We start from the raw sequence: 21,457 nt of genomic DNA, 5'->3' as shown, positions 1-21,457 counted from the left end.
AGAGCCACACAGTGAGACTCTGTCTCAAAAACAACAATCACAAATATTAACAATAATAAAACAGGCATGGACTGCTTTGTAAGAACAAAACAGTTATGGGAATGAGACACTTTCACGTGGAAATCAACTGAAGCAAACGCTTTGTAATTATCAAGTCAGCAAGCTACTTCCGTGTGATCATTCTAGCCTGTGACTGAAACCTGACGGAAACGCTAGTGAGCCAGGTTCTGTTTCCTCCCCTTGACCATTTCAATGAGGATGGACTATAATAGCACGGATGGCACGTACAAGATGTCAGTACTGCGAGGGATGCAGACGGGGGGACCCAAAGAGCACCTGGGAAGCAGCGCAACTTTGCAAGAGGAAAGGCCACTCTCCGATAGTGATACTGAAGATCAAGGAGTTCGTCATAGAAGGAACCCGAAGAGGACCGTTTCAGGCAGAGTTGAGCTCAGTCAGGAAACCTGGCTATTTGGGGAAAGGGGAGAAGGCCAGAATCCCTGAGACTAATAAATATGAAAGTAACAAAAGCCAAGTTCATAGGTGTGGTGATTTGAATGGGGGGGGGGCACAAGCCGATAGGGAGTGACACAATTAGGGGTGTGGCCTTGTGTCACTGTGGGGGCGGGCTTTGAGGTCTCTTCTCCGTATCACAGTTCACTTCCTGTTGCCTTCTGATCAAGATGTAGCCAGCATCATGTCTGCCTGCAAGGTCCCATGATCCCCACCATGATGATATTGGACTGAACCTCTGAACTGTAAGCCACCACCTCAATAAAATGTTTTTCTTTATAAAAGACACTGTTTCCTTTATGGCCACGGTGTCTCTTCACAGCAATAGAAGCCATAACTGAGAAAATGGGTAATAAAAGCTTAAATACATAGAATTGAGGGTGCTGTTAGGTGCCAATAAATAACCAAGTGAGAGAAATGGGACTCAGGCCTCAGCAGATGGGAATCAGAACAACATTGCTTCTGCTGGTTGAGATGCTAAAGCCAAATAGTCTTCCATGCATCCCTCACTGGCATCAGTGTGGAAAAATTTCCCTCTTCTGTTCACCTAGGTGGAGCGGATCTGGATCTGCGGCCTCACCGTCACCACTTCCAGAGGCAGCCATGGCTGAAGAGAATTAAGCCCTTTGTGAGAATTCAAGACATCTCGGAGTCAAGTGTACTGCCTCTGTTCCCATCTTATCAGTGAGAATTCCCTCCTTCCCTAAGAGGGTAAGAGGGGAGTCCTGAGGGATGAAAAGAGAGATACAGTTGCTGAGAGAAGTTAGAAATAGGTTCGTGATATTCCTCCTACGGAGAGAGCATTGTCTCCTTTCTGTGAAGTTCATAGAGAGGAAGATAAATGTTAACCGGACATTCTCACAAGATGGATCTTACTGGTCATAAAACTCTTCATATTTGATTATAACTGCAAACAATCCCTGAAAAAAATCATTGGTGGAGTGATAAAAACAGATTTACGGTTTGATAGACTACTCTGCTGTAGAGACAAAGGGGTAGGAAGGTGACATCTAAAAGACTCTTGCCTCATTTATCGAGGTGAGATATGCTACATGTGTGCCAGGGTAGCCGCAAGAAGAAAAGCCGGAGATAAAGGTGTCTACAGTGAGAAAGGGTGAGCTGGACTTAGGGAGAATGTCAAGGAGGAAGCAGACTAGACATGAGATTTCTCATTTAAAGAAGCAGTTAGATGGTGATGCCATGGGTGGGGGAGAATAAGACAACAACAGAATCATTACACCTTAGATTTGGTAACATAAATACTGTCGGTGATTCAAGAATAGCTTTGTGCCTAATAAGAAGGAAAGACAAAGACAAAAACGGTTTTGTAAATGATTGTTTATATACACACAATAGAAATCTTCCATTGGAAGTGAGTGGAGGAATAACAAGGAAAGGGGTAAGGACTTAAAGTTTGGTTTTACATTGAAGTGGATGATCCAGTGGCTTCAAAAGAGGCAGAATAATGGCAGATAGAGAACTTTAGGAGAGGCGAAGGGGACTGTGACTAAGAACTGTTGAGGGGTGCTGACCCATGGAAAGAGCAGCTGGTGTGAACCTCAGATCTGAAGGCAGGAATAGCCAATAACAACTTCATCTCAGAAGCACAGGCAGGGTCATCAATGGTGAATCAGAGGAAGGGAAGGGGGCGGGTAGCAGGAAGAAGAGAACATGAAGCAGTTGAGTCAAAACATGAAGTGAGGACGGGAGAGATGGCTCAGCTGTATCTGGAAGTTTCGCTGCTGACTGCCAATTCCCAGATAACCGTTCAGAGGCTTAATATTAATTACATACTGTTCTGCCTATTAGCTCAGGCTTCTTATTAACTAGCTCTTACAACTTAAATTAGCCCATTTCTATTATTCTATATTTTACCATGAGGCTTGTGGCTTATTATGTCACATCTTGCTTCTCTGGCGACTACCGGTGTTTTCCTTCTTTCTCCCTGCATCCAGTTTGGCTTTCCCACCTAGCTATATTCTGCCCTGACTTAGGCCAAAGCAGCTTTATTTGTCAACCAATAAAAGCAACACACATTCGCAGCATACAGGATATCCCACATCACTCAACCAGTAAAGGCTAGACTCATAACCAAAAAAATTATGAACTGAGACCTAAAGCACCAAGTACTGCTGCTGGGCAGCATTGACTGTCCATCTGAGGTCTATAATGACTGAAAAGTGAGCTGTTTTAGCCTGGCTGTGTCATTGTCTTCAGTGACACAGTGACAGTCATCCAAGAGGCTGATGTGCTCAAGAGTAGTCGCAGAGCAGGTAACAGCACAGGTTAAACAGAAATCATCAGCATTTAACATTGCACTGCAGAAGTGGTAACGTTTATTACCCTAAGGCATGATGGTGGTAGAGGTGGCTGGAGATGGGTGGAAGGGTGGCTAAGAAATGGGAAATGGAGGGAAAGGACATAGGTGTCGTCCGTGTGATTTCTGAAAGCACTGGGTATGGTGAAGAAAGAAGGAGAGCGTATGGCAGGAGTCAGGTTATCTGTGAGTGAGGAAGAATGGCCAAGAAACTTGCAGGTGGCAGCAACAAGATTTAGAAGACCAGGTAGCCAGATGGCATGAACTCTAAGAGATCCGAGGTCTGTACAGGAAGACATGGGGAGCAAGGAGAGCAGCTGTGCTCTCCATGGGTCCTGCGGGTGGTGAAGGATGAAGCACACGTCCCCTGATGGGGTCTGGGATAAAATGTCCTTCAGTAAAAAGTTCCTCAAGGCAGAAGATTGACATATGCATGAGGAGTTTGTTATCTATTGCAGTTTGAGATACGAGAACAAACAGTGATTATTTCTCAAAATACTGTAGGCTGATTGGATCCAGCTGAATGAGTTTTGATTTGCAATATTCAAATGCAGTTGAAATATTATGGAGCTTTGAATGGGTTAGGGTAAGAGTCATATGTGTGTCTGGTGGCTCTGTAGAGATGACTCGGTTTTCTGATCTCTTCGTCCTGGAGGCCTCCCCCTCCCCACAACATATACACACTTTCTGGGAGTATACCTGAGCATTCTACCTGGCAGTTGAGCATCCTGTCAGCACAGGAGCAGAGGCCACTAGGCCTTCCTCAAAACTTTAGGCTGGAGTTGGAACAGGTTAGTTGTGTCATTTCCTCTTTGTGAAGTGAGTCAAGGGACCAAACAGAACCAAGGAGAGGAACTCACAAAGACAACAGGAAAGGAGGGACCATGGGACAAATGTAAGGACAGTAGCTACAAATGGAAGAATTTTGTTCTTGGTGACAGAATTTCTGATAGTAGAGTGGAAAGATGGAGGCGGAAGTACAGATTCCGCCGGTTCAGAAAGCGGCAAAGGACTCTAACCATGGAAGAACAGATGTACGGGATGAGAAAGGGACCGTAGGGGTTTAAGGCAAGATGAGACTAATTCTAAGAGAGCAGTGCTCTCCAAATCCCATTTTAATCATGTATTCCTAAGGAAAACATTTTAAACACTCCTCCTCTTTAGTAATTATAATTTTAATTGTGTGTTCAATAATGTTCTGCTGTGAAATGCACTTTGTAAAACGAATGGGAAAATAGAAATAATTTTTGTCAATGCCATAATAACTAATTTTTGACCTGTCTAGAAAGAACAATTTGCTTCAAAATGCTTCATCCATTAAAAGTTTATAAGTCAGGTCTGAGTTATAGTGGATCAGAGGCTCTGCTTTAATAAATCAAGGCTGAGTTATAGTGGATCAGAGGTTCTGTTTTAAAGCTCAGGGTTCCGGCCATGCCATTTCTGACGAACACTTTAGTTCAAAGAGCAATCTCACAAAACAAGTACGGCTAGATGGAGAAAGGTACCATTGCTGAATTATAACAATCATTTTCCGGTATCATCCCCATCATAGAAATTCATCTATTAACAGTGCAAATGTTGAAATTCGAGCAGTGAATATATATTAATCTTCATACCCGTTCTGGCAACGAATTAGAAACTGCTATGGTTTAAGAAAAATTTTAAGGAAGTGGATTCCAAACCCACTGAAAGAAGATTTTTTTTTAAGTTTTAAAAATGACATTCTCAGACTTTAATTATGTAGGTATTAAAAGGTTTTCATTTTTAAGTTGTTTTCAACAACAAAATGGCATAATGAGGGAACATTCCTATTTTTAAAATGCTGTTTTTGTAGCATAAGTGTCCTGAAGAACAATTGTTTTCTCCATCTTTGTCAGAAGTATTGCCTTGCCTGAAGGAACCCATTAAGAATATTATCGTTTTAACAATATGGCAGTCACTTGTGTTTATAGCAAATGTCAGCATATTGGGAGTACATTAGCTCTTGGGAAATAGAAGCGTTTCTTAGCCTTTAGTTTGGGAATGCTTTCTCCAGGAGGTCAGTGAGCTGGTTATCACGTGACTTTCATGGTCAGCCCACATCTCTTTACAAAGTCTCTGTTGTTATTTGAAAAGATCTTATTTTAAACGTTTGCCTCACTGGCAACATCCTGCAGAACATACGGCACTGTATAAGACACGGGAGGATGATAGACTTCCGCAGGCGTTGCTGCCAAGCTCCTCTGGGGCTGGTTTACATACCCAATTTCTGAACAAGTGAGGAAAGCAGTGGTTTTTTTTTTAAAAATATATTTAGTGGCATTAGTAAAGCATAAATCTATTCTTATAGAGTTAAGCAAATATCACTATAAAGCATTTTTTTCCCTTTGATTCTCGCTGCTAATTTTAGATACTCTGTTTTGCCAACTACGTTCTTTGAGGAGAATGAAGAAGGATGTAGATGCATTGCACTAGTGATGGGTGTGACTCCAAGTACAATGGCTGAATGACAATGTCAAGGTGACTATCTTCTGAAGACATTTAGAGAGGTGGGGGATGTAGTAAGATTCATAAAGATACATATATGTGTATCTTTATGTATATATATAAATTTATTAAGGGGTGTGAAGGAGAACAGACTCATGGAGTTGAGGGTCAAGGCAACTCAAGAAGAAAGCAATCGAATGGCTATGCAGTTGATTGAAAATATTTTAAAAGACAGAAGAGAGAGAGTATAGCAGCATCAGATACAGATACAGAAACAATGGCAGAGTTATTGAGAATCTGTAAGCGTGATAGACGCAGAATTGCAACTTTTATTGCTTACAAAATGGTTAGGAAAGGTGAGGGAAAAATGACCTTTGGCCCAAGAATCACCAACTTACCGCTGAGATTGAGGAGCCATGTGAGCACACCACTTCACACCTCCTCACTCACTGCTCAACCTAAGGGAGCGTTTGACTTCTCTCTCTCTCCTTTTAAGAGATCACTTGACAGACAAGAAGCCACACCTTAAGGCTGCTACCCCAAAGCTATTGGTGTAATGAATTCCCACCACAGAGGGATTCCTACCAAAGAGCTTCAATGCAGCCCAATTATTTGGTACCAACTATATGCCAAGAATGGTTTTTGCAAGGACTTTGGCACTGAGTGACAGAAGCTGGAGAGGGGAATGAAGAGACAGATATCAGTAGTGCATGTTTTCTCACGTGAAATTTGTGACTACCAAGTGAGAGAGGAAGGAAACTAGGAAAGCTGAGGCCTGGGAAGACATCTCAGTGGGTAACCCTGACTGCTGTGAAAGACAGAAGGCCTGTTTGAATGAGCAGCACCCACATATCAGCCTGGTGAGCCATGTCTGTAACCCCAGCATTGGCAACTACAGAGCAGAGATAAGTAGATCCTGGGAGTTCATTGACCAGTCATTCTAGCTGAACCTAAGAGCTTTGGGTTCAGAGAGAGATCTTGCCTAAAACAAACAAACAAACAATAATGAGGTAGATATTCTGAATCTGATATGGGAGAAAGTACAGAAGATGCTTCAACTCAGGCACAAGAAAGGACTATCCTGGCAGGACTCTGGTAGAGCAGGCGCTAAGACAAACAATTGACGATTAGGATCTCATGATCCTTAAAAGTGTCTCTACAGCAAAGGATGCTATCGTTTGAGGGAAGAGGCAGGCTCAAGAATAGGGAAGTATCTTTGCTAGCTATACATGTGACAGAGGTTTTTTGTCTAGAGTATACAAAGAATTCAAAAACCCAAATACCAAGAAAACAACCCAACTTAAAATGAGGCCAGGAACTGAACAGGAAGTTCTCAAAGGAAAAGGTACAAATAGTTGAGAAATCTTTTTTGGAAACATCCCAGCAATTGGGGACATACAAATTAAAACTACTCTGATATTTCAACTAATAAATTGGCTAAGATTTAAAAAGAGAAAAAGATAGGGCTGATGTAGATGTAGGAAAAGAAGAACACTCTTTGTGGAATTTCAAACGTAAGCCACAACCCTGGAAATTAGTGTGAGGCATCTTCAAAGGCAAGACATAGATCTGCTATATGATCCAGCTATACTATTCCTGGGCATCTTCCCCAAGGTCTCTATGTCCTCCACAGAGATACTTGCTCATCCATGTTCCCTGCTGATCTATTTGCAACACACAGAAAATGGAAACAGCGTAGATGTCTATCAACTGATGAATAGATAATAAAAATATGGTATTTTATGCAACGGGCTATAAAACATAAGTTATAGAAAGAAGAATGAAGTTGTGAAATTTTAGGTAAATAAATGGAGCTGGACATATTTATTCAGAGTGAGGTACTCACGATCTAAAAAGATAAAGGCTACATGCTCTCTCTCATGTGTGGAAGCTAGCTCTGAATCTTTAGATCGATGTGTTTAAATTAAGATACCCATGGAAGGCAGGACACTAGTAAGGGAGCATGGGGAGGGTACCTCAAGAGAAAGGGCAAGGAATGCAGGTAGTATGGATGGAAAAAGAGGAATAGTGGAAGAGGGAGTGCTGAATGGGGTGAGGGACTAGGAGAGTAGGGCAGAACATTGAGTGTGCAGAGGGATAACTAACACTAAAGACATTCAAAAATGCCACGTGGCAACCTTTTACTCTAGAAGTTTCCTAGAATATATACATGAACATATATAATAGAGTTTAAGTGATAGTACATATAACAGGGGGACAATGCCTCCCACACACACCATAAACTATCAAAAAGCCCAATTATAGGTAGGGGCTGCCTTTTCTCAAGTTATTGGTTGGTGGGGTTCCATAGACCTCTGCAAATATTACAAGATCTTGCTATTGCTTTTGGTTATCTGTGCAAACTTAACGCTAAGACCCTATTGCTGAAGACACCATATACTTGAGTCATAGAACATGAAGAGATCATGCTGATATGGACCTAAAAGTTTCATCTCTGCTGACTAGCTTTCATGGTGCGAGAAGGTGCTAGGCATGCTGGGGGTGGGGTGGGGAAATCGACAGTGTTACCCAGTTGTGAGCCGTGCAAGTCACAATCATGACTAGCTTGGTAAAATAGGCCCCTTTGTACAATAGTGGCATATATGTTATGGGAGTAACCAAGTACTTTCTGATTTAATTTAAATTCTACTTTACAGGATGATTTTAATTTAAATCCTACTTTACATATCTGAGTCAAGAATTCATGGATGGCTAGATCATAGTACCTAAGTGAGAATCTAACACTATTATTTGGCTTTGTGGAAACCATAATAAACTGCCCCTATGTTCTCATCCTTATGCCCATAGATTTACATATGTCTTAACCTTCCTCAAAGAAGTATCTCTGCACAGCAGATAGCAGTTCATCCAGAGACTCCCAATGGTCAACATGCAGAAAATAAGAGGCTGTGGAGCGATCAGATCTAAATGGGACATCCGGACTATACCTTCTTTCCTCAAGGCTCAGGAATAATTGTGGAAGAGGGGGCAAAAAGACTGTAAGAGCTGAATAAGTAGACATCTGCCGTGAAAAAGTATTTCCCCAAAATAACAGGGGTCACAGTGGCTGTGACTGCATGCATAAGGCATGTACAAGATCGAGTCAGCCAAAATCTCAGCATTTGTGGGGGAGGAGTTCATGAAGTTCCACCCTTAGCTGAAGAGTTATTGACAACTGATGGCTGTTGAACTTGGATGAGAATCAGTTTTCTTTAGAAAAGTGGCTCCTGAGAGGCTACCCAGGCCCCAGGAGGTGGTGTTACTCCTATGTACATACAGAGACACAAAGTGAACTCAGAAGGATTAAGAAAAGTTTTTAGAAAGAACATATGAACCTGGGAGAGAGGCAAAAATGGTCATGGGATAGGGAGAGAATTGGAGCGGAGGGAATGGGGAGTGAATTTGTTCAAAACTCATTATATACCTGTATGAAATCCCTAATCAATAAAAAGGCAGCACAAACACACACACACACACACACACACACACACACACACACACACACACACACATGTCCATGTCTTTTTGACAAGACTTTATGTGAAAAAAATACATATCAAACCCACTTATTGCTTTGGTTTTCCCCGCCCCCAGGACTTTGCATATATACATTTTAGAAGTGAGACAAATGAGCTTCTAGCACTTACCAAGTTTTACTGTGTCTGTGGTGCCACTAAGCCAAGCACCCCAGTTTTCTATCCAACACCCATCTTAAGAAGCACTTCAAGTCACTGGGATGGAATTTAATCAGGCTTGAAATGCTAGGAACAAAAAGAAAGCATATATATCCTCCTCGAAGCAAAAGCCCAACAGGATATACACCACGGGGGAAAGTCTGAACATCTGAATGTCAAAGCCAGATAACAGTGTGCTGAGTTCAGAAATGATGGGTGGGTGGTTTGCAGCACAGGCAGTACCGTTTAAACGAAGGAAGTTGTCAGAAACATTTGTCTACTTGGAACAAGAAAGCACGTTGAACCAGTGGCTCCCAGTGTGGTCCTGGGATTTCTAAACAACAGGAAGACAGGAAAGGGGATCTCGCTGACTGATCTAGGGTGGTTATCAAACTGGCAATGGACAAAGGTGTGGGAGCTCAGAGAGGAGCACTCTTCCTTCCTCAGAACCCTGAGGTGCCTTCTGTATTGAACTCTGATGTTGGTGGCCCCTTCCCTCTCCTTTTCCTCTTCCTTTCTCTGCAGATCTCCTTTGACTAGGTCTACTTTGTTTCAAGGTCATAAGCCAACTTCCATCCGAACATAATTCCAACTGTGTCTATCAGTTGCCTGTAAGACTATTTCCTCTAGATGTCAAAGACTCAAAATGTATGTGATTTGAACAGGAAGTCTGATTATTTTCCACCTCCCAGTTTGCTCTTGCCCTACTTTTTATGATCTCATTTCGTTCAGACAATGACCTGGAAGTTGTTGGTTCCTTTCTTCCGTCCTTTGTTGTCTCTGGCCCCCTCTAATCTACCACCTTCCAAAAATATTTTCACAACATCCACATCTACCATGACGCTATCTTTATACAAGCCACTTCCTTCTCATCCCAAGACTTCAAGTGCTTTCTAATCATTCTCCTTCCTTTCCCCATTCTGTCCTCTTCTAGCCGTGGTCTGATCACTACTCACCAAGCCATTGTCATCATAAGAAGTAAATTAGACCTGTTCCTGTAATGCTTCAGGTCTCCCCTATATGTCCCAGCATACACAGAAGAAACTCTAAACTTTGTGCCCTGCTTCCAAGAGCCCACATAATCTACCCCACACTTACTTTTGTGTCATCTTTGGAAATCTTTCTCCGTAGATCCCTACTTTGAACAACCTTTTTGTTTCCTTACATGCCAAGTTCATTGCTGTTCTTGCAGTCATGGAAAGGGGTCTTCCCTCAGACAGCAATGCCTTTTCCTCCTACATTTCTATAATCCTCTCATTGTTAAAGTCACAGATCAAGCATCTCAGAGAAGAATGTAGTTGCTTCTCTTCGATAATATGCACAAACAAATAAGTCTTAATAGTCCCAGTATCACTGTTTCATTTTCTTCTTTGTCTAGTTGTTTTATATTTCATTTTCTTTATGTGTTTGCTTCCTCTCTGCCCTGAAATATAGCGACAATAAGAATGAAGATTTTGTCTTTCCTGTTGACTGGCACTATCAGGATAATGCCTGACATGATTTCCTTTCAAACATCAATTGCCTGCCTAATTGACTGCAGTGGAAGAGGGAGCTTTAGAGGCAGACTGTTAGAAGCCTCATTAAAAGTATCTCGCATCTAATTCTATTTAATGGGAGAAAGGGCCATAGCCAGCATCAGCTGTTTGGTAGTGGGAGCGATGTCTAATGGAACAACTGTTTTTTTTTTTAAAGAATCTTAATAGCTTTATACTTGGGATCAGGGACTGAATGAATAGGCTCGGGAGCTCTTCTGAACATGTACTGTGCTTGCTGATGGTGACAAGATTGTGTACAGATAAGATTGTGGAAGGGGGCCCACTCATCTGTCCTGCTGATTGCATGATGAAGGATTGGGAGACTAGAGTTGAGAGGTAGCATTAACATAGCAATTGTGGGAGAAATACAGGATAAAGCAAGGTAGAAGAGAAACCAGTTACACAATAGAGATCAGTTCCTGTACAATATGATTCATGCTTTCCCGAGGATTTACAATGTAAAGATGGAGCAAACAAATTCTTAGCTAAAAGGAATTCAAGTTCTTGAATTCATTTTACTCACACCTCCTATTCAAGCTATTATTCATTTTTAATCCTTAAATAATGTCAGCTATGAGAGCATTACTTAGAAATACAGACTTACTAAATATATAGTCAGAATAACAGGGTAAAATGATGTTCTTCCTGTGAAATTTATCTCTTGAAATTGTTTTATTCCTTCTGGTGAACACAAGGTGAAACTATTTTGAAGGTCTTCAATGATGAGGACATAAAAGAAGATTGGAAATGACATGGGGGAGGCCATTTCTAAATATATTTTTAAACTGGAGGTCATTTACAGTTTTAAGGTTAGGGTTCAGAGCATCCTCAGGAGCCTTTCTGACAATGTTGATCAGGCTTCTTTTTCAAAGTCCATTTAGCTTTCATGAGTTTTTCCACAAAACTTTCTAACCAACACATGTACACAGCACACGCACACACACACACACACACACACACACACACACACACACACACACACATGATGTGGGATTCCCCTCTGTATGCTATGAATATGTTTTATTACATTGCTTATTAAAGAAGCTATTTCACCTAGTGACTTAGTAAAGTCAAGTGGGAAATCAAAACAGAGATATGGAGAGAAAGTAGGCGGAGTCAGGAGCAGCTGACTGAAGGAGAAAGATGCCAGCTGCCAGCCAGAACCTTCCCTGTAGGCTATAACCTTGTGGTGATTCACAGATTAATAGGAATGGGTTAATTTAAGATGTTAGAGTTAGCTAGGAGTATGCCTAAGCTATTGGCCAGGCAGTGTTGTAATTAGTATAGTTTCTGTGTGATTATTCAGGCCTGAGCAGCAGGGAAATGAACAAGCAGTCTCCATCTGCACACACACACAAACACACACACACACACACACACGCACGCACACGCACGCACGCACACACACGCACACACACACACGACTAGTTATTATCTTTCAAATGCATATCTGCTGACATTCTACGTAGCATGTGTGGGGAGAAGGATCAGCTCCTTCTTAGGCTAGAGTTCCATGGTGGGATTTAGTTGGAAATTAAATCTGGAAAAGTATTTGAGGGCATAATTATTTTCTAATGCCACTCCAAACAGTTTTTGTTTTGTAGGTCACTGTGAAATCTTGAAGATTTCTGAAGAGATGGATTTAAGGATCAAATTTATATTACAGAAAGATAACACTGGAAACAGTGAGAAAAATAAAGTTGAGAAATAGCCAGCTAGGACAGGAACACAAGGTGAAACTATTTTGAAGGTCTTCAACGGTGAGGACATAAAAGAAGATTGGAAATGGCATGGGGGAGGCCATTTCTAAATATATTTTTAAACTGGAGATCATTTACAAATTTATGTTTGATTGGGGGTAGATGGTGAGAGCTTCCCTTGTTTCTGGTTTTAGCAACCTGTGGGAGAATGATACAATTAAGTTAGGACTGTGAACAATGAATAGCTGTCTTGTTTTGTGTGTGTATTGTGATTTGTTTTTGTGGACAGAGATTATGATTTAGATGTCAGGCCAGGCAAGCGTGAGCAGAAACCCCGCACGCCCACGTGAAGACACGCAGTCTTCAGAAATGGTGCTGTGAGGTTCTACGGGCAGGTTCAGATGAGAGGAAGTTCATTGTACTGAAAGCCATGGACGCAGATAAATGAGGCCTGAGCAAGCGGGGGAGCTGGAAGAATGTCCTGGGAGAACTTTGGTGTGTGTTCCCATAGTTAGGGAGATTGCGGAGAGCGCAGAGCAGAGGAATGGGCTGATAATGAGTTGGAAGAAGGAGGACCATCGATAAAAAGAGGACTTGTGACGCAGTGGGAACAATGAGGCTTCAGGGACAGAAGAATTGGGCTGAGTTATGAGTAGATAGGAAATCACGACTTGTCAGAGGTGGAATTTACGCAAAAGTTCATGGTCTTTTGTCTTTGTTGCTCTGAGGTGGAGCTAAGAACCCCAGTTCCTAAGGGCTAGAAGTTAGATGGCTCTGCTTTTTCTTTCTTCTTGACTGCAAGCATCAGTAAGCTAAAGAAGAAGAAGAAGAAGAAGGAAAAGAAGAAGAAGAAGAAGAAGAAGAAGAAGAAGAAGAAGAAGAAGAAGAAGAAGAAGAAGAAGAAGAGGAGGAGGAGGAGGAGGAGGAGGAAGAAGAAGAAGAAGAAGAAGAAGAAGAAGAAGAAGAAGAAGAAGAAGAAGAAGAAAAAGAAATATTAAATATTATCTCCTTTAAGTTCATTGTGAGCTCTGTTCCCTAGCTACTTAACTCATTGCAACATTGCAAAAGCAGTCACACGTGGACAGTACCTAAACAGATGGACATAGTTTTATTCAACAAACTGTAGTTGTACAATCAAATGATGAGCTGTTTTTGGTCCACTGGCTAAAGCTCTTCAACATCCATTTCTGATAAATTGATGCCCACGAGATTCATATCTGGTTATATTGGGACAAGTCTGATCTTGATATGAGGGTTTTTTGGGGGGGATTTCTAAATGTGTGTATGAGTGTTTGCGTGCATGTCTGTTCACTATGTGTGTGCAGTGCCTGTTGGGGGCAAAAGAGGGCATTGGATCCCCCTGGAACTAGAGTCACAGACAGTTGTGAGTGGCCATGTGGGTTCTGTGAATTGAACCTCTGTCTCTGGAAGAGCAGCCAATGTTTGTAACTTCCGAGCCATCTCTCCAGTCCTGATACAAGTATTATTTAATTATAAATTAACAGAGTTTGGGTATATCTGTCTAGGTAAAACTCCCTTTTGTAATTTCAGATTTTGCTTTTTATGTGATAAAAAATCAATCTGGTGACCTTTGAAGACTAAAGAATGAATGATGGTATCGTTAACTTTGGAATTTTTGAGGTAAAGGTCAGTATCGTTAACTGTAGCCACAGGACTTTTGAAGTTCCTTGGGATCTGGCAGCCACATGAATTGCAGCTCCTCTATTTTCTTTTTAGCCTTGATTTTACTGGATTAATCAACATGGCAACAAAGAGACCAAGCTCACTGATGATGTGCTTAAATTATAATATTTGCCTTAACTGATATAATTTGCTTGCACACTATTAATCACTATGATTAAATCAGGTCTCATAAAGTGAATTATTACAACTCTTTATTATTTTTTGACCAACATTTCCTATGTGGTTTATTTCTTAGCTGATAATATGTACTCATTCATTTATGTGTTGACATTTCATTGAGTGACACATGCCATGTGGAATGAAGTGCTCTGAGAATACAACAATGATTCTGTTCAGTTTTTAACCTCCTAGATGTCTAAGGAGAGTAGAAGTTCTCTCTGGATGGAAGTCCTTACTTTACTGTGACCCAAATACCTGAGGGAACAATGTAAGGAAGACAGATTATATTTTGGGTTCAGTTCATCATGGTGGCCAGGAGGTAGAGCGATCGACATCACAAAGGACAGAAAGTAGAGAAAGGGAACACAGGACAGGGCCAGACAGGATATAACCACCAAGGAAGGACACTCCTCCCCAGTGACCTACTTCCACCAACGAGGATCCCCTTCCTGTATTAAACTGGTTCTCAGTAATGCTATCATCTAATGAGACCCTCAAGTTAATAATTCTCTTGCTAGGATGTGGTTCTCATAAGCCTAATTGTCTCATAACCCAATAGTCTGATCATAGATACCTGCTTAGGTCTGCTTTACTTATCTCTGGGAATTTCTCATTTCACTTAAAACGAAAGTTAAAACCTACCACTGCTGAGATAGTAGTCCAAAGTCTCAAATATGACAGAAAGGTTAATCCAGAGAAATGAACAGTTAGATTTTAACAGGTGACCTTAAAAGGGAGGTTGTTCAGTATATGTGTGCACAATTCTTCATTCTTCACACTCTATACCACTATGATGTGATCACCAATAACAGCACCAGAGCAGAGCATTTGATTTTCAATAGGGCAGGCATGTTGAATAATTGACTTTTCTGGTAGATTGGGATTCTCAGTTACAACCAGAAGAAATCAGCTTTGCTAAGGATAGCGCCAAATGAATACAATAAAGAATATGGGGTACCTCTCAGAGTCTCTAGAAAGACAAGAGAATCAAACTTAGAGACACACAAAGAGCTCGGTGGTGGTGATGTACACCTTTACTTCCAGCACTCAGAAGGCAGAGACAGGTGGATATTGTGAGCTCAAGGCCAGCCTGGTCTACAGAGTGAGTTCCAGGACAGTCAAAGGAACACAGGGAAACCCTGTCTCAAAAAAATCAGAGATAGAGATAGGTGATAGATGATAGAAGATAGATAAATAGATAAACAGATAGACAGATAGACAGACAGACAGACAGACAGACAGACAGACAGATAGATAGAAATTATATAGGTAGGTAGATAGATAAGTAGATAGGTGATAGACAGATGATAGATAGATAACAGCAGCATCTAACATCTAGAGCTAAGCCAATCTCCTAAGGGCCCATTGCCCAGAAGTAGCACCTTGAATATTGGTCAACGCCAGTGAGAAATAGGCATTGTTGTTAGACCCACAACCTAAGTGACTTTTGGCTTGGATAGTACACAGTTTCAGCTTCTGATACTCATTCTTGAGTCAAAGTAGAGTTTGAGTGCATTTCATCCTACCCACAAGAAAGACTAAAAAAGAGAGCATTCAGCTCTGGATTGGAAAGGAACATTTTGTCTCTCATCAAGATTCAGAGGTTAGAACACATAAATCCATATAAGGGGTCAAATGTCAAACAGCCGAAACATGCAGCTATGAGAATTTAGGAAGACATGTAGAGGTGTCCTTTTTTGACTCAAATCTGAGTCAAATTTGAGTCCTTCTTTGACTCAAATCTAGAATCAATGTTGAACAGCTTGTCCTCTACTTTTTCTATCCTTGTATCTTTAAGAAAACAGCACTATTGGGGTGGTGATGTAGTTCAGTTGGTAAAGTGCTTGCCTAGCAAGATGGAGCCCTGAGCATATCCCCTAATCCTGTGAAGAGAGCTCCTACCACCTCCCCATGCCAAGACAAAAGAGAAAATAGCATCCTTCAGAATAGAAGGTTCAAAATTGCCACAAATTCCAGGTCTTCAAAAGATCTCCTGAAAAATTCTTTTGCCCCAAAGACAAACTCTAAGACCACAAAAATAAAAATAAAAGGCTGCCTTGCCTGGTCTTTATGAAATGTTGTAGTAGGATCTTGAATGTCTCTTAAGGATACCATGCTTTGCAGGTCTAACCCCAGCCTTTGACACTATAGGGAGGTGGTAAAACCTTCAGGAGGTAGGGTTTAAGGGAAGGAAGTTAGGTCACTGGGGCTGTACCCTTGATGGGGATGATATGGGAATCCTGGCTCCTTCTTGTCCCTCTAGTTTTGTTCTCCTCTATCATGGCATGAACAAGCTTCTTCCACTACATGCTACTTACCATGATGTACTGAACTTCCATTGGTCCATACAGCAGCATGAGATAATCATGAACTAAAACATCTCAAGCTGCGAGCCTTTGAAAAACCTTTCTTCCTTTAAAATAGATGGCTTCCGGTAGTTTGTTATAGAAAACTGTTCAAAGCAAAAAGGTTTCATTGTTTTGCCCTGTTTTTCTAAAGGCCCTAGTACTAAACCTGGAGTTTGGATATTTTCTGAAGAATGGCTCTTCATTTCTTAGCCTATAACTTTGTCTTTGTATTTGTGATGTTGTCCATTCATCTTTCTGCGAGGTTAGTATAAGTGAGGCAGATGTGGGATCAGTAAGCCTGATTCTTAGTAATACCAATGTCTTAGGGTTTCTGTTGCTGTGATGAAACACGATGACCAATGCAGCTTGGGGAGGAAAGGGCTTATTTCAGCTTACAGTTCTATATTACAGTCCTTCACCGAAGCAAGGAAGGACAGGAACTCAAACAGGGCAGGAACCTGGAGGCAGGAGCTGATGCTGAGTCCTTGAAGGAGGGGCACTCACTGGTTTGTTCCTCATGGCTTACTCAGTCTTCTAGAACCCAAAACCAGCCCCACCCATAATGGTCTGGCCCTTCCCCATCAATCACTAATTAAGAAAATGCCCTACATGCTTGATTGCAGAGAGGTTTTTTTGGAAGGCATTTTCTCAGCTGAGGTTCCCTTCTCTCAGAAGCTTGTGACAAGATGGGATAAGAGTATCCAGCATACCCAGTTTCAGAAAAGACTAGGCAGTTCTTGCTCTCCCACAGCCTCATCCTCCATACACACCGCATGGTAGACTAGATGGCCATGAGGATGCTCAGTGATTAGGCCCTTGAACGTGATCGCAGTCGGTGTCAGTTGTGTGCAGATGTTAGGCTGTAGTCACCATGATTTTTTATCTTATCCTTCTCAACCTCGTAGTAATTTGTCAGTGAGTTCGTAAAACTGTTGTTTTAATAAGAGTTAGTTACTTCGGAGTTTTGATATTCTTTCCTTTGGATCCCAAACAGAGATAACTTGGAATTTCCTAAAAATTCTGTTTATTGATTTTCATTTTCTCTGTTTTCCAACAAGGTGGCTTTCTTTATCCCTAGACAAGCTGCAGATGAAGCGAGGCATCTGATTAGGCATCATTAATCCTTCTGCAGAGCCTGCGTGAGACCCAGGCTCCGTGTGATTTCAGGTCTGCCTGTTCCGGGAGCCTTTGCTTTGCCCCCCCCTTCCTCCACCTCTCCTCTTCCTGCTGTGTCTCGAGAACACTTCAAGTCACATCTGCCAGTTTGCCACCTATCTTTAGATTGCCAGCCGACTCCTTCCTGCTGGCAAGATTCAGATAAGCCGTTCACAAACTCTTCTAAAAATATGGATCATCTATGGTTATTACATTTGACTTCAGAGATGTTTTGGAAATAAATATATTTTGTCTGTCTTTCCTAATGATCAAAAAAAGAAAAAAAGAAAAGAAAAAAGAAGCAAGTCCTTTTCTTCCCTCTTCCTCTGCCCTGGAAGGGGAGGAACCTGCAAGGTTCAAGGATGTAAATTGCACCCTGAATTGGAGCCATGTTCTCCACCTTTCCTCTGCCCCTCTACCCACTTGGCACGTGGACCATGCCTCTCTTCCTGTCACTGGAATAATGACATGAAGGCTGGATGAGTTTTCAGGCACTGCTTGTTTTGGAAGGCTACCTAGAAGAGGTGATAGCCCACCCTTGATGTGGCCTCATGCTACAGTGCCCAATCGAGTCCTTGGGCTTTTATGTAGCTTAGGTGTATATGATCAGAGTGTGAAACAAACAGCACACAATCAAGAGAGCTTTTGCCTGAAATTGCTCGCTGGGTTTTGAGCATGGCAGCTGGCTTGGAAACAGGGTTTAGGATGTGAGCCATATGTCTTCAGAGACAGGCTAAAAACACATTCCATTTCCTGGACTTTAAGTCATGGTTGATTTGCTTGCTATAAAAGACACATTCTGTTCTATAATTTTATACTTTCTATTCTGAATGTCTAATTTCTATTATAAAATGGTAAGGCAAACTTGCCACAATTCCAATAGTGTCCTGCTTGTGTCGCTGAGAATAGTTGTCTGATTTGCTATGCTGGTCTTGCTGTGAGCCCTCAGAACAGCAAAAAATACTTATATTAATTATCATTGCCCACTTTCTTTTCTGCTTTTAATTATAAGGTAAAATGTACTATTTTAAGTTTTTATCATCATGCTAAATTTCTGTCTCAAAATTAGACTTTGACCTTTTTTGCAGTGCACATCCAATATAGCTCCGTTAAATTTAAGATAGATCTATTGCAGAATATTCCTGCACACTCTGTGAAAATGTACTGCTGTGGTTGGTGTAATAAAGAGCTGACTGGCCAATAGCTAGACAGGAGGTATAGGTGAGACTTCGGGGCAGAGAGAGAACTCTGGGAAGAAGAAAGTCAGAGTCGCCAGTCAGATGGAGATGGAGCAAGACATGCAGGAAGACAGGTAATAGCCATGAGACATGTGGCAATGCATAGATGACTGGAGATGAGTTCATTTAACTTCTAAGAACTAGTGGGACAAGCCTAAGCTATAGGCGGATTGTTTATACTTAATAATAAGCTTCTGTGTCATTTTTATGAGCTGGCAATCCAAAGAAAAATCCATCTACATAGGTTCCTCTCTGATCCCTCACTTGACCAGCTGTTATATATGAAATAATTTGCTCTTCAAGGTAATTATTCAATATACATACCTAGGTATTTCTTATTGTAGAGGATTCATAGTTTTAATTTTTCCCACTTTTAATTCTACTAAAGAGTCCTTATGGAGGTGGGCAATGGTGGCACATGCCTTTAATCCCAGCAATCAGGAAGCAAAGGCAGGCAGATCTTTGTGAGTTTGAGGCCAGTCTGGTCTACAGAGTGAGTTCTAGGACAGGCTCCAGAGCTACACAGAAACATCCTGTTTTGAAAAAACAAACAAAAAAAAAAAAAAAAGAAAAAGTCCTTTTGGAGATAAAGAAGAAACAAAAACAAGCTCTAATACTACTATCCAATCCATTTCCTACAATAGTAGAAATGTTTTAATGTTTTCTAATTATGTTACTCTATGTTATAAGCACTAGGTGTCGTGGTGATTGAGAATTTGGATGGTGACCAATGAAATCAAGGAAGTAAGTTTTTAATTTAAATGAAATTGCTTGTTGTGACCACACTGGTCGGAGATACTGAAGAGACAGGGGCAAGGGGATCGTAAGTTCAAGGCCAGCGTGAACTACACCTTAGAAGCAGAAGAGGCAGCTCAGTGGATACAGGCATGGAGTTCCATCCCTGTTACCCACATGGTGGAGAACCTTAGATTTCCACATACACTGTGCTGTGGCACACATATCCCCCCCCCACAGATGCAGTACATACTTACCTAAAAATGTAAATTAAAATAAATTTAAATAGTCACATAGAACTATGGGGTAGTTTATCAGGCAGTAGAACATACCTTCTGAATCAAGATTTTCATTTATGCCTTCCATTTCCTCTTTCACATTTAAATGATGTAGCAACAAAATATTAACCTTTCCCTCCCCCACCCCCAGCCTGTGGAGAGCGGGAAAGCAACGGAGTAAGAGCAAGGGAGATTAAGATCTCTAGGCTTACAGATAAAGTTTAGGTCTGAATGATTCTCTTGTTTCTCTGTATCCTCAGGATCATCCAGCTTCAATCAAATTGAAAAGCATGAATAACTTCATTTTGAATGATACAATCATGGTTTCAATTTTGATTTCAAACCAGCATACATCTCACCTCTGTGCAAGAAGCTGTGGAAAGAGCTGGGGTAGCCTTGGAAGACTGGTGTTCAGTTTGCACCTCACCCGTCTAGTTGTGTGGCTTTGGCTAGATGACTCTTTCATCTGGGCCTCAGTTTCCTTATCCGAAGCATGGAAATGATAATCTTTGTTCCTCTTGAATGAAAAGCTTCTCCGAATATTAAAGACTGAATAAATACACACCATCATCTTTAAATAAATGATTATTACATTAAATAGATGATTCTCACTGTAAGGGTTTGAGTTCATGACTTTTGGATTTTATTTGCTATTTTCTCAAGCCAACAGTGGGGACACACCGGTTTTTAAAATTTCAAGTAATTTTAAATAGATGCAATAAGCATGAGTTGTAGAAAAAGTAACAAAAAGCTATTTTTTAAATATTAATTTTATTTTTTAAAAATCAGTCTTTTCTCATTTTACATATCTATCCCAGTACCCACTCCTTCCCCTCCTCCTGCTCCCACCTTCTCCCAACCCCAGCCCACCATCCACTCCTCAGAGAGGGTAAGGTTTCCCACGGGGAGTCAGCAAAGACTGACACACCACTTTGAGGCAGGACTGAGGTCCTCCCCCAGCATCTAGGCTGAGCAAGGTGTCCCTCCAAAAGAATGGACTCCAAAATGCCGGTTCAAGAACTCAGGATAAATCCTGGTCTCAGTGTCAGTGACCCCACACACTGCCCAAGCCACACAATTGTCACCCACATTCAGTGGGCCTCGTTTGGTCCTATGTAGGCTTCCCCCCCCCCATAAGTCCAGAGTCAGTGAGCTCTCACTAGCTCAGGTCAGTTGTTTCTGTGGGTATCACTATTATGGTCATGACCCCTTTGCTCATACTGTGTTCATAGCAGCAGGAAATGTAATAGCCACCTGAAAGCAACCTAGGTGCCCCTCAACTGAAGAATGGATAAAGAAAATGTGGTACATTTACATAACAGAGTACTACTCAGCAGTAAAAAACAATAACATTTTAAAATGTGCATGCAAGAAAAAAAAATCTTGAGTGAGGTAACCCAGACCCAGAAAGACAAACATGGTATGTACTCACTCATAAGTGGATATTAGATGTAACGCAAAGGATAACCAGCCTGTAGTCCACGACCCCAGATAAGGTAAGGAGTACCTTAAGAGAGACATACATGGATTCCCCTGGGAAGCGGAATTAGACAAGATCTCCTGAGAAAATTGGGAGTGGAGGGGGGAGAAGGGAGGGCAGAAGGAAAGGGTGAGGGGAGAGAGGGAGGAAGGAGG

General features: G+C 41.4%; 1 long non-coding RNA gene across 1 annotated transcript; it reads left to right on the top strand.

Moving 5' to 3' along the window:
• The first annotated feature begins 672 nt into the window (after positions 1-672).
• Positions 673-20,369, top strand: LOC125414801 (uncharacterized). The gene is made up of 5 exons (XR_007236380.3): positions 673-758; positions 1,065-1,224; positions 13,757-13,852; positions 19,500-19,553; positions 20,083-20,369. It is a non-coding gene; the product is annotated as an uncharacterized LOC125414801 (long non-coding RNA).
• The last annotated feature ends 1,088 nt before the right edge of the window (positions 20,370-21,457 follow it).

This window comes from Myodes glareolus, chromosome 17 (genome assembly GCF_982192425.1).
Source record: "Myodes glareolus chromosome 17, mMyoGla1.1, whole genome shotgun sequence".
Lineage (NCBI taxonomy): Eukaryota > Metazoa > Chordata > Mammalia > Rodentia > Cricetidae > Myodes > Myodes glareolus.
Note: the sequence above shows the minus strand (reverse complement) of the source record. Positions and strands in the feature narration are given on the sequence as shown.